General features: G+C 39.5%; 1 long non-coding RNA gene across 1 annotated transcript in view; it reads right to left on the reverse strand.

Moving 5' to 3' along the window:
* Positions 1-16155, reverse strand: part of LOC310889449 — a 34023-nt gene extending 17868 nt beyond the window's left edge. The window contains exons 1-2 of the long non-coding RNA XR_014576570.1: positions 16028-16155; positions 13791-13860 (exon numbers count right to left, since the gene is read on the reverse strand). This is a non-coding gene — a long non-coding RNA (uncharacterized lncRNA). The remainder of the gene's footprint in view (positions 1-13790; positions 13861-16027) is intronic.
* Between the last annotated feature and the right edge of the window lie 3437 nt (positions 16156-19592).

Genomic DNA, 19592 nt, shown 5'->3' on the forward strand with positions numbered 1-19592 from the left:
ACTGGGAAAAGTGTATAACTGTAACAGAAAAATAAATTAGAGCAATCACAAAGAAAAAATATAGTATTTAATAAATATATTTTTATTCACATTGTGTTTTTTTTGTTGTTGTTTGTTTAAAAAAGAAAACAAAACATTACTTTGTAGTGAAGTACCAGCTGTTTCAATATAAATAGGCTGTTTTCAAGGAAATTTTGTTACTGGAAACAACAAATATATGGTTTGTGAAAAATCAAGACTAATTCATAAATTTTGATTTCAAGAAAATATTTTCATGACTCCATGAAAGAAGCATAGCATGCCAGCATAAAGATGAAATTCAATCTTAATTTGATGTTCTTCACTCTCTTTAATCTCCATCACAGGGTCAAGGAAAGAGACGGAGTGCCACATCCTTGTGAGCCTGTTTCTTTGCTAAATTCCACTAGTCTTTGTACCCTAAACCAAATCAACTCACACACCAGGGCTTAATCCAGTCAAGTAGCTCACCTCATAATAAATTTAATGATTAGCTGGTGGATTAGATTCCTGTATGGCATTGTATCAAGAGCTTTCGCTAAAATCCAGGTAAAGTATGCCCGTAGCTTTCCGTCTGTCAAGCCTTTCAGATACTTACTCAAACAGTTCTTTCAGATATGTTAAGCATGACCACACTGTGTGAGCTCAAGCTGATTTATGTTTAATTAAGTCAAATACATCATGGAGAGCCCTCTGTGTTGATTTTCTCTCTCTCTCTCTCTCTCTCTTTTTTTTTTTTTAATCTTCTGATGATCACTTTCATAAAAGTTACTTAAGATTTCAAAGAATCAAAACATAAAGCAAAATAACACAAAACATCTCAGGAAAGGGTGATTTCTATTATGACTCTGAAAGATCACAGCTCATCAACTTTAGCAAATCTTATGACATTTTTTCTCTGGCATTGTAGGGTAACACCATGCATGTATTATCAATCCTTTCTAATCACACACTCCATTGAAAGGTGCATTTACAATGCTGCCTGCACAGGCAGAATGAAGCACATAGTTAAATGCCCCATCTGGGCCCTCAATTGAATTAAATTAACAGTGGAGATACTATGAACAGTTACAGCAGCTGAGAAATTGAGTCCCTATTTTATCCATTGACAAAGTGGTTGAAAAAAATTTATGAGATACATGAAGAAAGTCTACATTTCATTTTTTTGTTGTTGTTGTTTTAATAGTTTTTATAGCTCTATCTTATCCGTTGAAAAGATAAGCAACAGACAATCATTTAATCTTGTAAAATTCTAAATCTTAAACTTTTGTTTTTCCAGTGTCTTCTTGTCCTGAAATTCACACAGAAAAATTCAAGATGTGAGCAGGGGTTGTCTAAAGATCTAATGACAAACTTTAACAGCTTGTGGTTGTTTTGCAGAGATCCTGCCTCTGAGTCTACTATCACATATCCATGCATTACTCATGGCTATGGCAAGAATCAGATCTTTTTTATTAGCCAGATGCTGTTTTTCTCTCTCATACATCCATAGTTCATGGAATGAGTGAGGAGAGAAAGGTTGGGCCATAATTCTTACCCTTCTTTATAGTATAAAAGATCAAATCATTTCAACGTCCATAGAACTGCTTGATTCATATCCTTTATTCAGTATGACCTAGTTTATATCTGCAATCTCTCATTGTTAGGAGATCATGCCTTTTACAACCCTTTCCAATTTCTTTTGCCATCTCATCTTGTTCCCTTTTCTGAACAAGTTATCTCTGTCTAACTAATTTCTTTATTATATTCAATTTCAGGCAATAATGATTATCCCCTTATGCTAGTTCTATTGTCCTGGAAATACTCCAGTTTTGGTAATTGCATTCTGTTGACATAAAATCCCTTCTGCAGCTTCAGTTGGATGCTGTGTTCTCCTTTACTTCCTGTCCTAAAGTGCCATGTCTTGTTGCTGTGCAGTTCTAAACAGCTGCTCTGTTCCGCTCCGCTGCTTTCTGCATTTAAGCGATTTGTGCAGTCACACGCTTGTATGCACGTACACAGGCACACTGATTTGGAAAAAAAAATCAAGAATGCTTTAGCAGCAATTGTAATGCAGGTTGCTGTATAAATAGAAGATTATAGTTACTCTACATTTCCCTGTTTCTGTCCCTATGAAACTTTCCCTCAAATATTTAGAATGTCTATCTGCATTCTTTGAACATATTATCTTAGCAAAAGTCATTTTCTTTGTCTTGACTCTCAAATCCAAATATAGATAGCTTAGTCTTTTTCCTTACCTGGCATCCTTATTTCTTACATTTTTTTGCCTCCAGCTTCTATTTCTTTCTAACTTAATATTATTTATTTTTGAACATAAAAGCCAGCCTTTGATTTCACTGCTTGGTAGGTCTTGTTTGTGTGTTTGTTGGTTTTGTTGTTTAATTCCCTTCATATATTGTGCCTTTGCAAGTCCTCTCAACTGACTTCATCACACAGACTTCCCTGACAGTCTCTTACTACTTTTATAAAAGTTTAACTTGGCCTTTGAGTCCCTTGCTCTGAATGTGCTACAATATACTGGCTTCAGCATTACTTGTTGTCTCATATTAACCCCATTATACAAACCACTTCTACCTGGACAGAACTTAACATGCTCTTATGCATTTCAGGAAGACATCTAACATTTTATACTTGTGATGATTCTTTTCGGTTTTACATTTAGTTTTCAGATTTGCCACACTTTAGTTGTGATTCACTATGCTAGTTTGCATGCTCATTTCATGTCTGAGGTTGCATTCTCCTATAACTAAAATAGAAAAGGAAATATTGTCTTATAATTTGTCTTATAAACAGTCTTATAATTTGCTGTTTACATGGACTGATCCATCTGATGTGGTCTGCATATCCACCTTCCTTAACCTTTTTAGAGAAAAGTTTTTTGGAATAATTCTATTAGCAAAATGTGTTGAACAACGCTTTTATTTAGCATGTGTTTTACACTAACCTAGATTCAGACACAATTATTCCAGCATTAAGCTTATGAAGTTAAAAAGGCTCAGTTTTTCTGTCGTGTTCATGTGATTCATGTAAGGCTTGATTTCTAGAGGTTATAAGCACTGACAGTTATACTGATTTGAAAAACACGGGTTTAGGGAATTAGTGCATACTTTTGGAACATCTGGATGTAAATTTACATGTGTTATCCTGATGTTTAAATGTGAGACCAAAACTTCAAGAAGAGAAACAAGAAGCATATAAGAAAGAAGGTAAAATTAGAACTTGTCAATCTATTTCAGAAGCATTTTTGTAATTTTAGAAAAACACCAATTAATGAATAACTTGCAAATAGGTGCTTGTTTTGCCTACTGTAATACATATTTATATTTGTTACATAGTTTAGATGAATAATTTCTAGTTTATTAAGTGAATCAAGTAAATGCTGGTATGACTAATTGTTATATGTGATACTTTGCTGGTTGTCTAAGGCTTATAATATTTTTTCATACTCCCTCAATGGAGTAAACAGTAAAACAGTGAACAACAAATAATGAACATTTTTATCTAGGCACACTTTTTTTTTCTCATTCAGACGATTAACAGTTGTTCCCAAAACATTTGCCTAAGGCATCTGCCTAACTTGAAGGAGACCCTTTCTGCTTTTTTTTTTTTTCTGTTAGATTGGACATATGTGTTTATTCAGTACAATAATAGATACAGAAGCTCACAAGGCAGCACATGCTGAAAGGGCAAAAAAAGTCCTGAGCCGCTAAATATTAAGTAGTTAGTAAATGGAGCCAGCCTTATAACAACTAAGCACAATTTGGGACTGCATAATGAAAACTCCTTCTCAATGAGTTACAAAGGTTTAAAAAAAAAAAAAAAAGCCAATGGAATTTTAGGTTGCACTAAGAAATGGGTAAATATTATGATGCTATTATATAAAGTGGCAATATGCACTCACTCTTAAAACTGTTACATCTGGTTGCCTCCAACAGGAAGTAGCAGAAATAGAAAAGATGCAGAGAATTGCAGCAAGAATGACTAGAGCGAAAATGAGACATTTAATAGTTAGCCTAATGGACAGTAGCATCAGGACTACATTCAAGCCCCAAAATATCTGCATTTTAGAAAAGTGACATGGTTCCTGCGTAAAGTGTGTAAACTGGAAGATTATAATAGGAGTTGGATTGGATGATCCTAGTGGTTTCCTTCCAACTCAAGATGTTATTCTATTCAATTCCATTCTGTTGTAGGCTAGCAGTAGACTAGATCTAGGTTAGATATAGGCCAAATGTAGGTTCCTGTGCATGTTATTTATAAAATATTATATTCCTATACTTAGTCGCTCCACAGTTTTTCCAGAGGCATCAAGGCAGGAACCAATTATTCTTTTGTGATAAGGATATTTCTTCAAATATTATTTGTTTGGTTAGAAGGAAGTGGTGATTATTTGAATCATTTCTTAATTTAGCTGAAGCAACTCGCCCATATATAATACAGGTTAGAGCAGAAATCAGACGAGCTTTCCTTCACAGTTCAGTAAATGAATCCTGGACCTGACCTCTATTACTGTTATTCCAACCTGGTGCTCTGCTGAGTAGAGCTCTAATCATGCATATTTTTCCCACATGGCTCAATGGTTTTCCAATGGGCTGGGAACAAGCCCACTAGGAGCTAGATAACAGCCGCTTGTCAATGAAATCCACCTGCTTTACCAGTCAGACCCTGCACTTCTAAGTAAACAAAGAGCAACATAGTGATAATATCACACAGCATATATCCCCAGTTGCAGCATTGATCCTCTTAGTGTTGTTCTACACTTGGCTAACATACATACAGCTACATATTTTTTGCTAATTACTTTTCTCAGAAATAGCCAATTTTCAAACATGCACTTTTAGCTCATTAGAGATCCAATCAGCATTTGTAAGAATTCAAATTCTGTACTTAGTCAGCAGTTTTTTTAGTTACTATAATAATTATTTTAATGTCTCAAAAACAAGAAGCTGCACACAGTTTTTTTGGGGGGAGGGGTGTGGTAATGTTATGTTGTATTAAGGGAACTATTTTCTGTTTCAAATCTTGTTTAGCAATGTAGACAAGGTTATGAAATACATCTTTAGTAAACTGTAGTTACGAATATAGTGAAATAGATAAACTTTTAATTCAATTTATCTTAAAAAGAACAGGTAAAAAAAAAAGAATGAAATTGAATTTTAATTGAATGTCTTCAATGAAAGAAAAAAGAGTAATTAAATAATTCTTTTTTCTCCAGTGCACAATTTCTTATATTACAAAGTGATATCAAAAATAAAGAAAGAATTAATGTAAAAACTTGGGAAAGTTTAGATAAAAAATAAATTAGTATCTTCTTTAATTTCTTCAATTTTTATTCCATGCACACACATGCTTTTTATACCTAAACCAGATACCAATAAAGCTCTGAGTTTTGGAATGAGAGCACTCAGAAGCTTCCATGTAGAAACAACCTGCCTTTTATTTTTGAAGCAAAGTAGAAAACAACAACAAATTATACTGTTTTGTCTAACTTTCTGCTTGACACTCACACCACAGAGGTTTTCATAGGAATTGCAGAATTGTGAACACCCTGAGATTTGCTTACTGCTAAAAAGATGGTCAACAAGAATTTGTTCAGCCAAAAATCAACAGCATTGAAATAAATCACATATAACAGACATAGTCCTAAAGATCATTCTATCTATTTCCATTCAGTTATTCATCAGTGGTGTCATACTATCTTCCTAGCTGGCTATTTGTCTAGGTGAGAAGTTCCCCCCCCAAAAAAAAAAAGACAGCTCTGTTATGCAATTCACACTCCTTTACTTTATTCTCTTGCCACTGCCTCCTTTTCCTTCTGGGACAAAAATGCCCTGGTTATGTTTCCTCCTATTATGCATTAGGGAAGTAGAGGACACAGAAGGGAACCAGCGCATGTTAAGCATACTGGCCTGACCCTCATCTGTCCATTGCAGAACAGCAGGATCAAAGGTCCTGTGATCTTCCATCAAGAACAGGGAACCAGCAGCGAATGTTCTTCCTCTCTACCTATGACCTCATCAAATTTCAGAAAAATGGGGGCGGCTGGGGGGAAGAGAAATTTAAGAGAAATTTAAGGTGATGGTGTACTTTCAGTGAAGAAGTTACAGTTGGACAGGACAGCTTTGTTTTGCATGATGGCCAACAGTTCAGAGACAATAAGCAAATAACTTGGCACAAGCAGCCTTGTTATGTGAGAGTTAGAATGACATTCTTAGTCTAAGCAGTAAAAACAATGCAAACGTCTTATTTAAGGAAATGAATGTTAGTTTGCGTGGCTATACACAGAGCTCATTGATATAATGGAGTCAACAAAATATGTGTTCAAAGTATCATTTGATTCTGCTTTAACAAGTTGTAAAAGTGTATTCTTGTACATTTTTTATAATAATACTATTGTTTGAACTCACAGCGATAGAAATGTGTTACGAACAAAAGAGGGATCTGTTTATCAGTACATAACCATTTTCCATTTCATGCTATTTTTTACTGTAGTGGCTAACTGAAAATATCATCTTTTTGAGACCAAGACTCAAATGTAGAATTCTACAGGAAGACGTGGGACAAATAGAGGAAGGTCCAAAAATTACAGTAGGATAAAATGTTGACAATATAGCCCTAAATGCACTGACTTCATTGTGTTAAGTTTTGAGTGTTATGATACAAGGTAGTGTCATTGTCTGCATTCCCTCAGCACTGATACAGCAGGACATTTTTTGTTTCCTGACTAGGAAGTATTAGTGCAATAAGACTTTCTGTAAAATAAGCCATAAGTTTTGAGTCATGCAAGGCAGTAATTTTTTCCTATATTAGCCAACAACACCAGTTATTTTAAGATTATATGGAGTATTTTAAACTGCATTTTCCATTACTTGTGACCTACAGAAATATTCTCTAAGGACAGAGTTTGGGGCTTATTTGTTTTCTTTATGAAAAAATTTGTTTAGTTAAATTGGCATGTCAGCTCTCCAAATACAAACATAAATATTTTTCTCTTTTTAGGCAAGTTTTAATATAGTCTGGTTCATGAAAATACAGAATGGCATAAATTTACACTTTTAAGTGCTCATTCACAATTGCCTGCTTGCACTGATTGAAAGAAAGGACAAGTAAACAAGTAATAAGTCTTTTAAAACTGCTTCATGTATGCATTGAAGCAGTAGAGACCAATGCTGCACACTGTTATGTGATTTGGTTGCTAACATTTGTAGACAAAAGCGTTCTCTGTAGAAACAATCCAATGCCAGATACTTGACTTGACATGCTGTTGAGAGATTTCAAGAGGACTTTGCAAAATAACAACATAATTTAAAATATGATTATGAGGCTACCATAGAGGCAGAAATAAAACATCCTTGTGATTAGTTCTTTTAGACATTTAAATAACTTAAATACAAGATTCGTATAGTTAATTCAGAGTCTAGCAGTTACATTAGGCATACCAACTGTAATGGTAGTACATAATAATTATCACAAAATTTTTTTTTTTTTTTGCAAGTGTGTTGTTACTTTCTGGTTTAATTTGTCAGTTTGAGAACTAGATAAGCCATTGTGTATTCAAATAAGAAAAAAGAAAAAAAAGAAAAAAAAAAAGAAAAAAAAAGAGAGAGAGATGCAATGTTGGTTAGAGTTCAGACCACTAAATTCTAGTCATCTCTTCCACAGGGTACCACTGCATATCACAGTATCACAGTATCACAGATTTCTGGGTTGGAAGAGACCTCAAGATCATCTAGTCCAACCTTCGACCTAACACTAAGTACTCCACTAAACCATATCGCTAAGCTCTACATCTAAACGTCTTTTAAAGACCTCCAGGGATGGTGACTCCACCACCTCCCTGGGCAGCCTGTTCCAATGCTTAATAACCCTTTCGGTAAAGAAGTACTTCCTAACATCCAACCTAAACCTCCCCTGGCGCAACTTTCGCCCATTCCCCCTCGTCCTGTCACCAGGCACGTAGGAGAACAGACCAACCCCCACCTCTCTACAGCCTCCTTTAAGGTAACTGTAGAGAGCGATAAGGTCGCCCCTGAGCCTCCTCTGCTCCAGGCTGAACAAGCCCAGCTCCCTCAGCCGCTCCTCGTAAGACTTGTTCTCCAGACCCCTCACCAGCTTGGTCGCCCTTCTCTGGACTCGCTCGAGCACGTCCATGTCCTTCCTGTAGCGAGGGGCCCAAAACTGAACACAGTACTCGAGGTGCGGCCTCACCAGAGCCGAGTACAGGGGCACAATCACTTCCCTAGACCTGCTGGCCACACTGCTTTTTATACAGGCCAGGATGCTGTTGGCCTTCTTGGCCACCTGGGCACACTGCTGGCTCATATTCAGCCGACTATCAACCAATACTCCCAGGTCCTTCTCGGCCAGGCAGCTTTCCAGCCACTCATCTCCCAGCCTGTAGCTCTGCTTGGGGTTGTTGCGCCCCAGGTGCAGGACCCGGTACTTGGCCTTGTTGAACTTCATACAGTTGACCTCAGCCCATCGCTCCAGCCTATCCAGATCCTCCTGCAGAGCCTTCCTGCCCTCGAACAGATCGACACACGCACTTAGCTTGGTGTCATCTGCAAACTTACTGAGGGTGCACTGGACGCCCTCATCCAGATCATCGATAAAGATATTAAAGAGGGCCGGCCCCAGTACCGAGCCCTGGGGGACACCACTAGTGACCGGCCTCCAACCAGATTTGACTCCATTCACCACAACTCTCTGGGCCCGGCTATCCAGCCAGTTTCTAACCCAGTGAAGCGTACGCCAGTCCAAGCCCCGAGCAGCCAGTTTCTTGAGGAGAATGTTGTGGGGAACTGTGTCAAAAGCCTTACTGAGGTCAAGGTAAACCACATCCACAGCCTTTCCCTCATCCACCAAGCACGTCACTTGGTCATAGAAGGAGATCAGGTTCGTCAAGCAGGACCTGCCTTTCATAAACCCATGCTGACTGGGCCTGATTGCCTGCTTGCCCTGCAAGTGCCGCGTGATGACCCTCAAGATAATCTGCTCCATGAGCTTTCCTGGCACTGAGGTCAAACTGACAGGCCTATAGTTCCCCGGGTCTGCCCTGCAGCTCTTCTTATAGATGGGCGTCACATTGGCTAGCCGCCAGTCAACTGGGACCTCCCCCGATAGCCAGGACTGCCGATAAATGATGGAAAGCGGCTCGGCCAGCTCCTCCGCCAGTTCTTTCAGTACCCTCGGGTGCATCCCATCCGGCCCCATCGACTTGCGCACATCCAAGTTCCGTAGCAGGTCGCCAACCATTTCCTCACGGATAGCGAAGGCCACATCCTGCTCCCCATCCCCTTCCACCAGCTCAAGGCACTGGGTATCCAGAGAACAACCGGTATTGCCGCTAAAGACTGAGGCAAAGGCGGCATTAAGCACCTCAGCCTTTTCCTCATCCTTAGTAACTAGGTTTCCCCTTGCATCCAGTAAAGGATGGAGATTCTCCTTAGTCCTCCGTTTCGCATTGATATATTTGTAAAAGGATTTTTTGTTGTCTTTAACGGCAGTAGCCAGGTTGAGCTCCAGATGAGCTTTGGCCTTTCTAATTTTCTCCCTGCACAGCCTCGCTACATCCTTGTAGTCCTCCTCAGTGGCCCGCCCTTTTTTCCAAAGATTATAAACCCTCTTTTTTCTGGTAAGCACAAGCCGCAACTCTCTGTTGAGCCAGGCCGGTGCAGACCATATGGTGCAGACCCTCTGCTTATGGCAGATCCTGGACTTTCTGTGACACTGTCTTCCATATTAGCAGAAAGTGTATATATTCTGTCTCTTAATTCGTTGTCATGTTGCTGCTTAATGAATTGCAAAAGGCCATTTTAGACTCCCTTCTTCCCTCTTCTTCAAGAACTGCACCTTACTAATGGGAAGGCTTATGTGCCCTAGGAAACCTTAGCATTGTAGTGGGATAAAAGGATGGATGACCTGAAATACTAGAAAAGTCAGGGAAGTGCAAATGAAATTAAAATCTGCTTCTTTCTATCCTTTAACAAAACTGAAGATAAATTAGATGAGGTTGTTAAGACTGTTAAAACAGGGTCTCTTTTCCTAATTAAAGTATCTAAGAAAGTATCTAGGATACAGCCAGGAGATTTTAGGCAGTTTCTTTACATATGATACACCATTAGACCAGTGGAAACATAATTGACCTGAAGCTTTGTTGTTTCCTATCCTTTCCTACATTTAGGCTATTAACATATCAAGGGAGAACTGAGTAGGGAGGTCTAGTGGCTAAAGTTCATACTGAGTGGGCTTTTCCTTGGCTGCCAGAACATCTGGTAGTTTTCAGATGTTTGTTTTCTCATTTGGAGGCTTATTTGATACAACTGTATTGAGAGTGGGCTGCCTAGTATCTTGTCTAATAAGCTATGTTTTGGTATACCATCATAGACAGAAATAATGGATAGATCTTATTTGCATTTCTTTTTGCATCAGCCACAGTTGGATTTTGCAAGTAGGTAAAGCTGTGGCATTTTTCCCCTATAGCGGCTGCTTCTTCACCCAGAAAAATCTTTATCGCAACACATCTTCAGGTGTTGACGGCACACTTTTCTACTTCTTTTGTAAAAACATGTTACTTTATTAACAGCAGACCTCAAAAAAATGGGAAATTAGCCCAGAACTAGGAGATGTATAAAAAAGGCTCCTGTTGAACTTCATGCCCAACCACTGTTTTGAGTGGCATTATCACAGAATCACAGAATTGTAGGGGTTGGAAGGGACCCTAAGAGATCATTGGGTCCAACCTTCCTGCCAAAGTAGGTTCCTTAGAGCAGGTTGCCCAATTAGGCGTCCAGACAGGCCTTGAATATCTCCAGAGAAGGAGACTCCACAACCTCCCTGGGCAGCCTGTTCCAGTGCTCCATCACCCTTACTGTGAAGAACTTCTTTGGCATATTGGTGCGGAACTTCCTGTGATCCATTTTTTTGTCCATTGCCCCTTGTCCTGTCCCCACAAACCACTGAAAAGAGGTTGGCCAAATCCATCTGTCTCCCATGCTTAAGGCATATGTAAATGCTAAGAAGATCCCCTCTCAGTTTTCTTTTCTCAAGGCTGAACAGACCCAGGTCTCAGCCTTTCCTCATAGGGAAGATGCTCCAGGCCCCCTATCATCTTTGTGGCCCGCCCTCCGCTGGACTCTTTCCAGGAGATCCCTGTCTTTTTTGTACCAAGGATTAGCCAAATCATACGACTCTAACTCTTATAGGTAAGGGTGGAAAGCAAATAAGGTGTATTTTTTAGGGCAAAAATGTCTGAAAGGCAGCATTCCCATAGTTTTTCTCAATGTTCTCTTAATGGGCTGGGTTTTCAAGCAAATCATAGAATCATTAAGGTTGGAAAAGACCTCCAAGATCACCTGGTCCAACCATCACTCTACTACCAATGCCACCCACTAAGCAATGTCCCTAAGCACCACCTCCAGTCTTTCCTTAAACACCCCCACGGACACTGACTCCATCACAGAATCACAGAATCACAGAATCGTCTAGGTTGGAAGAGACCTCCAAGATCATCTAGTCCAACCTCAGCCCTAACACTAACAAGTCCTACACTAAACCATATCACTAAGGGCTACATCTAAACGTCTTTTAAAGACCTCCAGGGATGGTGACTCAACCACTTCCCTGGGCAGACTATTCCAATGCCTAACAACCCTTTCAGTAAAGAAGTTCTTCCTAACATCCAACCTAAACCTCCCCTGGCGCAACTTTAGCCCATTCCCCCTCGTCCTGTCACCGGGCACGTGGGAGAATAGACCAACCCCCACCTCTCTACAGCCTCCTTTAAGGTACCTATAGAGAGCGAAGAGGTCTCCCCTGAGCCTCCTCTTCTCCAGGCTAAACAACCCCAGCTCCCTCAGCCGCTCCTCATAAGACTTGTTCTCCAGACCCCTCACCAGCTTCGTTGCCCTTCTCTGGACTCTCTCGAGCACCTCCATGTCCTTCTTGTAGCGAGGGGCCCAAAACTGAACACAGTACTCGAGGTGCGGCCTCACCAGAGCCGAGTACAGGGGGACAATCACCTCCTTAGACCTGCTGGCCACACTGCTTCTTATGCAAGCCAGGATGCTGTTGGCCTTCTTGGCCACCTGAGCACACTGCTGGCTCATATTCAGCCGACTATCAACCAGTACTCCCAGGTCCTTCTCTGCCAGGCAGCTTTCCAACCACTCTTCTCCCAGCCTGTAGCTCTGCTTGGGGTTGTTAAGCCCCAGATGCAGGACCCAGCACTTGGCCTTGTTGTACTTCATACAGTTGGCCTCAGCCCATCGGTCCAGCCTATCCAGATCCTCCTGCAGAGCCTTCCTTCCCTTGAGCAGATCAACACACGCACCTAATTTGGTGTCATCTGCAAACTTACTCAGGGTGCACTCGATCCCCTCATCCAGGTCATCGATAAAGATATTGAAGAGGACTGGCTCCAGCACTGAGCCCTGGGGGACCCCACTAGTGACCGGCCTCCAACCAGATTTAACTCCATTCACCACAACTCTTTGGGCCCGGCCATCCAGCCAGTTTTTAACCCAACAAAGCGTACGCCAGTCCAAGCCACGAGCAGCCAGTTTCATGAGGAGAATGTTGTGGGAAAGGGTGTCAAAAGCCTTACTGAAGTCAAGGTAGACCACAGTAAGACCACTTCCCTGGACAACCCATTCCAATGCCTGACTACTCTTTCTGAGAAGAAATGTCTCTTCATCTCCAACCTAAACCTCCCCAGGCACAACTTGAGACCATTCCCTCTAGTCCTATCACTAGTTATCTGTGAGAGGAGGCTGACCCCCCAGCTCCCCACAACTTCCTTTCAGGTAGTTGTAGAGAGCAATAAGGTCTCCACTGAGCCTCGTCTTCCCCAGACTAAACAACCCCAGTTCCCTCAGCTGCTCCTCACAGGACTTGTGTTCCAGGCCCTTCACCAGCTTCGTAGCCCTTCTCTGGACATGTTCCAGGGCCTTGATGTCTTTATTGTACTGAGGGGCCCAAAACTGAACACAGTACTCGAGGTGTGGCCTCATCAGAGCTGAGTGCAGGGGAAAATCACCTCCCTGGTCCTGCTGGCTACACTATTCCTGATACAAGCCAGGATGCCGTTGGCCTTGTTGGCCACCTGGACACACTGCCAGCTCATGTTCAGGGAAGCATCACCCAGCACTTCCAGATATTTTTCCTCTGCACAGCTTTCAAGCCACTCTGCCCCAAGCCTGTAGCATTGCATGGGCTTGTTTTGGCCAAAGTGCAGGACCCAGCACTTAGCCATGTTAAACCTCATCCCACTGGCCTCTGCCTGCCCATCCAACCTGTCCAGGTCCCTCTGCAGGGCCTTCATACCCTCCGGCAGATTGATACTTCCTCCACAACTTGGTGTCATCTGCAAACCTACTGAGGGTGCACTCAATTCCCTCATACAAATCATCAATAAAGATATTAAAGAGGATGGGCCCCAGCACTGACCCCTGGGGAACACCACTTGTGACCATTCACTAGCTGGATTTCACTTGTTTCACTGCTACTTTCTGAGCCCTGCCGTCCAGCCAGTTTTCAACCCAGCAAAGAGTGTAACAGTCACTGTGAGGTTAAAATAGTTCATCATTTTATCAAGATTATCGAGGTTATGACTCAGGACTTAATAGTCTGGTAGTGCTTTTTGTCACAATTTAATGGTATATTGATCTTCCGAGTGAACAATCATGACCTTCAGCTGCTTACAGATGCTTTCAAGGGGAAAAGGCTTAAGGAGGTTATTCCCAAGGAACCAGGCACAGTGAGCCATGACCCACCTAGATGAGTGTAGTGCAGCCGTCCTAAACACCACAGCAATTTGGGAAATGCTTCCCTGTGTAGTGACACCTGAAAGAGATCACAAAAGACTCATGACCGGCCATTATTATCGTAAGCAATCAATAAAGCAATCACGAGTATTATTAGCAGACAGCACATTCAAATCTTAGGCTGCTTAGCATCTATGTTTAGAGGTGTCTTTGCTCAGAGTGCAGTGAGTGTCAAGGCAGCATTACTAAGTAATCAGGCAAACTTATGGAGTCATATTTCCGTAGCATCGCATAAAGACAGCGATTTGGAGGGAAGTGATTGTGCTTTAGAAATGCACCAAACTCTTTTAGGGACTGTGCTATCAATGTACTCTCTCATTCTTTGATTGGTAGATTTTTTGTTTCTGATTTTTTTTCAGCTATTCTTAACATGAATTGAAAATAATGGTAGCCAGAAGGATCAGATAAACAGTCAAAGGTTCAGAAACTTCATGAGTCCCATCATGGAAAATTTTAGTATCTCCATTGACTTGTTCATACAGACTTTATGAGTGTCGATCTCGATTTAATGGTGAAAATACATGTATATATATATGAAAGCATGCCAACCAGATCACCTAACAACCATAATTAATCTTTATATATTTTGGGTGAAGAAAACTGTATATTCAGAAAGGGAATGTTACTCTAGTTTCACATTTGTTAGTGCAAAACCCATGTTTTCTGTTGTCTCACAATCTAAAAATGTCTAAGTAAAAGCAGAACTCTCCACATATTTGCCTCTTAGTGTAGTTTTTTAAATTCCTCTTATGTCATTCTTTGCGTTGCCTAACATTGCAGCATCGAGCATGCTGAGTGACAGGCCTGCTGGAAAGGCACTCTCTTGTCTGTTTTGACAAAGCCACATGCTAGTAAACATCCTGAGTCTGTCAAAAAAAAAATTAATAGTTCAATTATTGATATACTTAAACTCTACAATCCCACATCTTAGTTCTAATACAGCTGTTGTGATTTTTACCTTCAGCTTTGCCTTAAGTGAAAATTAGCTCAAATAGCAAGGAACTATAATGACCTTTAAAATCCCACTGTATAGTTTATTGACTAAAAATGCACAGAAAAACAGGCAGCACAGTAAACCATATTGAATATGCTTTACTTAAGGGAGGGGTGGGGGGTGGGGAGTATCAACTTGTCTCAAATCCAGTAAATAGCCAATAAAAATTCACCTTGCCTCTATATTGTCCTAGGAGAGGCAATCTCATTTACATTTATTGGAAGAAATGATGTAGTGTCCTGCAGATAATTAACACAATAAAATGCTGCTAATTTCACAGTGTCATTATAAAATTTGCCAGTTTAAATTAGAAAGTGATTAACCCTCTGAGTGAGGCAATGACATTTCCATTCCCAGTCTGCGAATTAAATTTGCAAGATTTTTTTTTCACTTCGAAAGTTCATCTGTCTCTCTGCTGATGTTGTCCTTTACTTTTCCACCCTCCCATTCTGTCCAGTGAGGAAACCTGTTGGCTAAACAATGTGAATTCATGACTATTTCACATCACTAAGCAAGATCATACCATAGGCATGGACATGTTAGTTACTAGAGGATAAATTCTCTCTTAAAAGAAAATAGAACTAATAATCCCTGATAAGCAGAGGTTCACTGAGTAATGAACTTCTTGTTGGTGCATGTAAAAGAGGAAGGTTTTTCCATTAATGAGGTATCTCTAGAAAGAGCTTCATTTCATATAATGACAGAAAATCCTTAACCTTTTGCCTGGACACTACTTTATCCATTTGCTGTATCTATCACTTCCACAACGTGTTCTAATTAATACCTTAAAAAAATGAATAAACTCATTTAAAGAATAGATTTATTGCACAGTAATTTAAATATTCTAACTCAAGTGAAATCCTCTTAAGAGATTGTTTAATGTGGAAAAAATGAATAAAAATTCCAGTTAGGATAGAATTGTCCAATCCATTAAAACAACTATTAATTGAATAAGTTCAATGCATGAATTTACAATACTGCTAAAAATATGGTTGGTTAGCTCCACCCCCTAAAAAAAAATTCAAGCCCCCGAAAGAAATCAACAATGTACAAAGACTATATTTCTAAAATGGAAGACATATTTCCAAGGCGTTTAGCTGGTACCTCCTGCTAATTAATAATGAGTTTTAGGCTCAAGCACCCCTAAATTTTAACTAGCAATACATTCTTATATAGTAGCCTGTAGACTTACCATATGCTCCATATGTTCAGAGTTCTTATTGTAAGGAAATACCTCCACTTGAAAACGTGGTCCAGCAGACAAGGAAGGAAAAGATCAGCACAGTGCAAATCTCCATATTAACCTTGCTGTTGTTTTAAGGTATTCCCAAAGTGGGATTCATGCTTAGAGCACAATAGCTGAGCATGCACTGTGACAAGGCCAATAATTACTCTTTCACCATTATCCACTAGATCTTGTTCAAGGTCAGGCTTGAGCTACCATCAGCACTCAGAGAGGAGAAGCTCAGATTGGGTCATCTAAATCAGCATGGAGAAGCTCACGTGAGTGCAGTTATAGCCACCTACACTCGACCGCAGGAAGTGAACTAGATGGGGAAGCACAACAACTCATCATCCTTGCTTTCTTTACAGTGAAAGGGATCCAATATAGCACATTCAAAATAAAGAAGATGATTATTTTTATCATCTAGATTTGTCTCTTTAAATATTTTTTAAACAAAGCACTGATTCATTTACTTGATACACCTATTTAAAGCCATTGTACTTATACATAGTAATCACACAAACTTGGTTTCTCAAATACATTGTACATTTTCTTAATACACAGATCTCATTTAATGTCATGAAATGAAAGTGCCACATTGATTTAAAGTACTTTAAGAAAATAGCAGCTCTTTCCCTTCACCATGCACAAACACCCAATTCAGGCCTTGTATAGTCCTGCACTACAACAAATCCATTCATGGAAGTAGCTCCAGGAACAGATCCAACAGTACAGAAGTTGTGAAACCAGAAAAGATTTCAGCTTGCACTAGGCCAGAGGAAAATTTGAATGGCAAATATTAAGGGACTGAGTGATTGAATTTTGCTTTGCTATGAAAAAAAACCATTGCACAGATCCGTTTTAAAGGAAGCATCTAGAACTGCCGTGACCATTTAAGCACAGCAGCCTCTCTACAAAAGTCTTCTGACCATCCTACATTTAGGGGAAAAGCACAGAGAAGGAAGTAGGCTACTTGGTCCACTGAGATGATCTCTGTCACACTCGGCAACAGTCCTCAGCTTCTTTCTTTAGAGGGGCGGGAATTCTCCTAAACTGATTCTTCCCCACGATGAGATCAACTAGTTCAGCAGAAATGATCATGTAGAGATAGCTTAGTAGAAAAAGCTACTTTATACTTTCTGCCATCGCTTAGACAGAAAATTAGACAGAAAACAAACAAATAAATGAAAGAAAAACAACACCATACTATTTTGCAAAGTAACGAAAAAAAAAAAAAGAGAAGCTTAAATATCACCACATGCAAAAGAAGAAACAGAAAGCTGTCTGGGGCACGAGGACAGTAGAAATAAACCCTCCATGAAATTGTCTTGAATGAGCATTCAAGAGCACTACAAACCTGAGAAATATAGACATTTTCTTCACAAATATTATTGTCATTGATTGTCTAAAGAAAAAAGCGTGATATTCTCTTCTTCATGTACTAGTGTTTTTATATTACAGAAAGCTTTTGGGTAACACTGGGCTACAGTTAATATTGCAAACAGTTTTTATTATATTTACTAGTCTTTGCATATTCATGACTCCCTGGAAAATTCAATTTTGAGGCCTGCAATTTTTCATAGTTTTTATCTCTGCCCATAAGTAAGTATTTCTTAAAGCCCCCTCCAGCTATATTTTTGTTCAACATGGTTGAAAAATAAAAATTCACATTCTCATTAAAAAACTTAAATAATCTCTTTTTTAATACAGAGCAAAAATGCACAGGTCTGATGTCTGAAGTTTGAAATCTGATGTTTGCCTAGAGCTTTAAATACTACTTTCTCTTGTTATATATATATAATTGCAAAACATCTGACATGAGATGAGTTGATATCACTGAGAGAAGTAGATGAGTGTTTGGGTTCAGAGTTCCTTCAGTGGAGTGGAGAAGAAGCAGACAAAATACCTATTGAAGTACTTTAGTTCTGAATCAGTTCAGAGAAAGCTGCAACTATCCCCAAATTTGCTAAGGCCATAGTTTGAAAAAATAATGCAAGTTAGCAAGTAGTCAAAAACACTCTCCTTTCTTGGCTGCTCATCTCTTTCTTGCTTAGTAGTGAGACAGATCAGTGGTTGAGAAATAATGATTTGTTTACATTAGGCTAGTCTTCTACTCAACATCAGGGTAAGAGTGAAGAGATGATGTGAGGAGGAATATGGGATTTTGGAGGCAACATCAACTAAGCTTGATCAATGCATTCATGAAATTACAACTTAATTTCAGAATACCACTTATCCATGAAATGTGAAAACTCAGTTCAATATTTTTAAATTATTTAAAGCACTCTGAACTTCATGGTTTCAACTAAGACTATCCTGCATGCAGCTGTAATTTAGACTGATGCCTTTTAATTTGTATTCTTCCACCCATGCAATGGCTTTTAAACTACTCTTTCTCACCAAAAGTCTTTTTCTTCCTGATTTTTGGAAGAATATTTTATGACTAAATATGAAAAACCTTATTTTTTTCACATTTCAAATATCTTAAAAAAAAAAAAACTGACTTCAAAAACCCTAGTACAGGTATCTCAGTAATTGTTCTGATATTCAAAAGTGCTACTCAACAGCACCTCTCAGGGAACTCACAGGAAAAAGGGATGGTGCAGAGTTCTTTCTGTATATTTATTGGTTTTGTCATATGGAGTTTTTATGGATAGATTGTAATGTGTATGGAGATTTCATTAGGTATACTTTTACTCTTTTATAAAAGGATCTGAAGCCTGAGAATGTGAAATTTTATTTTACAATGAAACTGTAAAATAGAAAACCTCTTTTTGATAGAAATGGTGTAAAACTCCAATCACTGGATGCAATATATAAAGAATTAGAATTTCAGTCTCTATTTAGTTCATGTGTCCATACAACTTATTTATATAATCAGACTCTCTTTTTGTGTTGAAAAGTTTCGACTTCTGCCCACTGCTGCTAACTTGAACTAAAATTGTTGGAATAACACCTCAGACACTATATTACGGTTTTCTATTTCTGGGGGTTGATCTACCACCACATAATATGGAGTAGATTCTATAGTGTAGAAAATCCCATACAAGATACTGAAGTTAGACTGATTGTTGGTTATTCATTCTCAGGAAGGAGTGCACATGAGCTAAATGACGTTCTTAGTATTCAAATTAGGACACCTTGAGGCAAAAGTTTTAATCTGTACTTCATATGAGTTAGTGCACACTATGGCAATGGGGCTGACCCTTTTTGGGTCATTGTCCAACTCACAAGCAATTCACCTATTTACCTGCCCTGTAGGCTTCTTGTGAACATGCAAGCAAGCTATGTAAAATGTTACATCACCTCCTGTCAACCTCTCCCTGCATTCTTCTGCTGTTGAGAGCAAGGCCAATGAGGCTACAGCCATGAGGATCTCCTACTCTATGCATGTGGGATGTTGTATGGAGAACCACCGCAGAAGCATAGACTTGGTATCTGCCCTTTTTGTCCCTTGCATTCAGGGCCTCTTTTACCTGCTCTACAACTGGACCACAGTGCAGTCTTGTCATCCCATTTCTCTGGGATGAAG

Source organism: Anser anser (assembly GCF_964211835.1).
Source record: "Anser anser genome assembly, chromosome: Z".
NCBI lineage: Eukaryota > Metazoa > Chordata > Aves > Anseriformes > Anatidae > Anser > Anser anser.